General features: G+C 35.8%; 1 long non-coding RNA gene and 1 other non-coding gene across 2 annotated transcripts; one reads left to right on the top strand and one right to left on the bottom strand.

The window, feature by feature from the left end:
- Positions 1–205: 205 nt before the first annotated feature.
- On the top strand, positions 206–279 carry Trnat-agu. The gene has a single exon. It is a non-coding gene; the product is annotated as a tRNA-Thr (tRNA).
- Positions 280–755: 476 nt separating this feature from the next.
- Positions 756–3,011, bottom strand: LOC121375701. Its single transcript, XR_005958344.1, has 2 exons — positions 2,765–3,011; positions 756–2,253 (listed from the first exon to the last, which is right to left on the bottom strand). It is a non-coding gene; the product is annotated as an uncharacterized LOC121375701 (long non-coding RNA).
- Positions 3,012–4,859: the final 1,848 nt, after the last annotated feature.

Genomic DNA, 4,859 nt, shown 5'->3' with positions numbered 1-4,859 from the left:
GTGTTGTTAAACAAAACAAACTTTAATCTATACGCAGTTGGGTTACTGTCAACCAACTAACCTGACTGTTGCTTTCACTGGACATCGTTTGGTGGAAATGTTAGAAAACTGTAATGCAACAAATTGCGAAACAAACATTTCCTGACAGTAACACAAAATTACTGCGTACGGTTAACTACCATTTATTTCTTCAGTCAGTCATGCTGGCTCTATAGCTCAGTTGGTTAGAGCGTCTGCCTAGTAAGCAGAAGGTCGAGGGTTCGAATCCCTCTGGAGCCTTTTTATTTTTATTTTTTATTTTATTTTTTATATTATTTTTATTTTTTTGTTAATTATCTTAAAGTAATGGCATAATATATTAATACACTATTTATATTTCATGGTAAAATTACGAATAGTGCTAATCCACTGATATATTGGTGAAACAATGTGATTAAAGAAGTTTTCAGTGCAAACTAATATTGGTTCACTAATTAGAAAAATATATTTAGTACTAAACCTCTACACCTCTCTCTCTCTCTCTCTCTCTCTCTCTCTCTCTCTCTCTCTCTCTCTCTCTCTCTCTCTCTCTCTCTCTCTCTCTCTCTCTCTCTCTCTCTCTCTCTCTGTGATTTTGTTAATGTTTATCGTTCTGGAAATCCATACATATGCAATCTCCGGTGTACGGTACGCGTGCACGCCAACCCTAAGATATTGGTAATTGGTTTGATATATGATAACCACAAGTTTTCAATAAAGAAAGAAAGAAAGAAATGTTTTATTTAACGACGCACTCAACACATTTTATTTACGATTATATGGCGTCAGACTTTTCAATAAAGTCCAAACAAATACAATATCAAAGATGCGATAATTTACTTAACAGTGACAAGTAATAATAATAATAATAATAATAATAATAGTAATAATAATATTAATTTTCTAATTGAACCAGCATTCCAAGTTGATTTCCAGTGGTTATTTCTTTGGGGTGGGGGTGGGGGTGGGGTATTTTGTCATTTCTTACCTTTTCTTTCTTAGTGCCGCGTGACAGGCTATCACATTTTAACCAGTAGAGAAAACCAATTGGTAGGATTTCCACCTGTAGTGTGATGGGTGGTGGAGATGATGGAACTGAATATGTTGGACTTTGTGTGTGTTTTCCTGTGTACATAGAGAATGAAAACTGGTATTAAAGGTACGTAATATTAGCCATTTGTAGGGCTTAGATCCCGGTGAACATGAAGAAAGGTATATGGTCCTTATAATTCAAATCCTTTTTATACTGATCTAATTGTAAGCGATTGTGTAATCGAAAGTTGATCGGTCGGCGCCAGCGCCAATCGATTATAATCGATGATGAAATCCCAACCGATTCCCACCACTTCAGTTGTAGTAACGAAAGTAATTAAGTTAGGACATCATCTTCATCAACAGTAACATCATCGCCACCATCTTCACTGTCGGTATCATCAGTCTCATCATCATCAACATCATCATCATCATCATCATCAACAGAAATAATTTTAACATTTAATCTGTGAAAATATGTGATAGACCTATCAAACTGGATGCGTTTTCAATTTGTGTCATGCATTGGAAACACTGAGATCGATAAGCAGAGGAATGCTTTTTTTAATGCGTCCGTTTTCTACGTTCCGCGCCCGCGCCCGCGCCAGAAACCGTGAACATTGAAAACGGCCCTACTGACGGTACAGGGACAGACAGGGATCACTCCTGATACTATCCGTTAAATAGCCAACAGCTATTGGCAGTGAACAGCATAATAAATATTTGCGCATAACAAAATATAAATTCCACAGTTAAACCTTTCCCAACCAGTACCCAACGACTGGTATATCAAAGGTTATGGTATATGCTGTCCTGTGGGAAATGCATTTAAAAGATCCATTGTTGCTAAAAAAAAGAAAAGAAAAAATGCAGAGGGTTTCCTCAAAGACCTCTTGTCAACAAATACCAAATGTCTGACATCCAATAGCCGATGATTGATAAATCAATGTGCTCTAGTGGTGTCGTTAAACAAAACTTTTGAACTTTTTAAAAACTTTAGTTAACCGCGACTATTATGACTGTGCTGAGATGAGTTACATAAGAACATGTTCAGAATCTCGCTTGAATCAAGATGGCGGACATCATCAAATAGACTGGTAGCAAGCCGTGGATTGTTGCGCCTCCAGACCCATCTCCGACTTTCGGTGTGGTTGATGTGGCTGCCGTCTTGTTTGAAGTTTTAAATGTTGTGATGTTTTCACTCTGAAACACAACACAACGATTAAACACAGAAAATGTACGTCTACATTGTCTTATAGAACTATTGCATGCTATTTCTGGTTCAACTATACATAACATTTGCTTGGCTTATGATACTCACTTATATACAGCTGATATATTCGGTCTGTCCTAATTTACGATCGTTCTGACCACTTCTACACTGTTGATTTGTACTGCCGACAGCCTTATTTGTACTTACCCGATAATTATATGTTCTCTCTCTCTCTCTCTCTCTCTCTCTCTCTCTCTCTCTCTCTCTCTCTCTCTCTCTCTCTCTCTCTCTCTCTCTCTCTCTCTCTCTCTCTCTCTCTCTCTCTCTCTCTCTCTCTCTCTCTCTCTCTCTCTCTCTCTCTCTCTCTCTCCCCTCTCCCCCTCTGTCTCTATCTCCCTCTCCCTCCCTGTCTCTCTAACACACACACACACACACACACACACACACACACACACACACACACACACACACACACACACACACATCTATATATAAACATACCGTCCCAGTGGCTGCGAATGTTGGTAAACCTGTCGATGCTGTTGGCATTGTTGATGTTGGTGTTGTCGTCGTTGTAGTTGGTTTGGTTGTTGTCGTTGGTGTCGTTGTTGGTGTGGTTGTTGTTGGTGTAATAGTCGTCGGTGTAGTTGTTGCCGGCGTAGTAGTTGTTGGTGTAGTCGTTGTCGGCGTAGTCGTTGGTGTAGTTGTCGGTGTAGTTGTTGGCGTAGTCGTTGTTGATGTAGTTGTCGGTTTAAATAGGTCTACATATCTGTGTAAATAGAGAGTTCCATGTACATTAAATAGGTCTACATATCTGTGTAAATAGAGAGTTCCATGTACATTAAATAGGTCTACATATCTGTGTAAATAGAGAGTTCCATGTACATTAAATAGGTCTACATATCTGTGTAAATAGAGAGTTCCATGTATATTAAATAGGTCTACATATCTGTGTAAATAGAGAGTTCCATGTATATTAAATAGGTCTACATATCTGTGTAAATAGAGAGTTCCATGATCATTAAATAGGTCTACATATCTGTGTAAATAGAGAGTTCCATGTATATTAAATAGGTCTACATATCTGTGTAAATAGAGAGTTCCATGTACATTAAATAGGTCTACATATCTGTGTAAATAGAGAGTTCCATGTACATTAAATAGGTCTACATATCTGTGTAAATAGAGAGTTCCATGTACATTAAATAGGTCTACATATCTGTGTAAATAGAGAGTTCCATGATCATTAAATAGGTCTACATATCTGTGTAAATAGAGAGTTCCATGATCATTAAATAGGTCTACATATCTGTGTAAATAGAGAGTTCCATGTATCATTAAATAGGTCTACATATCTGTGTAAATAGAGAGTTCCATGAGAGTTCCATTAAATAGGTCTACATATCTGTGTAAATAGAGAGTTCCATGTATATTAAATAGGTCTACATATCTGTGTAAATAGAGAGTTCCATGATCATTAAATAGGTCTACATATCTGTGTAAATAGAGAGTTCCATGTATATTAAATAGGTCTACATATCTGTGTAAATAGAGAGTTCCATGTATATTAAATAGGTCTACATATCTGTGTAAATAGAGAGTTCCATGTATATTAAATAGGTCTACATATCTGTGTAAATAGAGAGTTCCATGATCATTAAATAGGTCTACATATCTGTGTAAATAGAGAGTTCCATGATCATTAAATAGGTCTACATATCTGTGTAAATAGAGAGTTCCATGTATATTAAATAGGTCTACATATCTGTGTAAATAGAGAGTTCCATGTATATTAAATAGGTCTACATATCTGTGTAAATAGAGAGTTCCATGTATCATTAAATAGGTCTACATATCTGTGTAAATAGAGAGTTCCATGATCATTAAATAGGTCTACATATCTGTGTAAATAGAGAGTTCCATGTATATTAAATAGGTCTACATATCTGTGTAAATAGAGAGTTCCATGATCATTAAATAGGTCTACATATCTGTGTAAATAGAGAGTTCCATGTATCATTAAATAGGTCTACATATCTGTGTAAATAGAGAGTTCCATGTATATTAAATAGGTCTACATATCTGTGTAAATAGAGAGTTCCATGATCATTAAATAGGTCTACATATCTGTGTAAATAGAGAGTTCCATGATCATTAAATAGGTCTACATATCTGTGTAAATAGAGAGTTCCATGATCATTAAATAGGTCTACATATCTGTGTAAATAGAGAGTTCCATGATCATTAAATAGGTCTACATATCTGTGTAAATAGAGAGTTCCATGTACATTAAATAGGTCTACATATCTGTGTAAATAGAGAGTTCCATGTACATTAAATAGGTCTACATATCTGTGTAAATAGAGAGTTCCATGATCATTAAATAGGTCTACATATCTGTGTAAATAGAGAGTTCCATGTACATTAAATAGGTCTACATATCTGTGTAAATAGAGAGTTCCATGTATCATTAAATAGGTCTACATATCTGTGTAAATAGAGAGTTCCATGTACATTAAATAGGTCTACATATCTGTGTAAATAGAGAGTTCCATGTACATTAAATAGGTCTACATATCTGTGTAAATAGAGAGTT

Source organism: Gigantopelta aegis, chromosome 6 (genome assembly GCF_016097555.1).
Source record: "Gigantopelta aegis isolate Gae_Host chromosome 6, Gae_host_genome, whole genome shotgun sequence".
Lineage (NCBI taxonomy): Eukaryota > Metazoa > Mollusca > Gastropoda > Neomphalida > Peltospiridae > Gigantopelta > Gigantopelta aegis.
The sequence above is the reverse complement of the archived record's forward strand: the minus strand, read 5'-3'. Positions and strand labels throughout refer to the sequence as shown.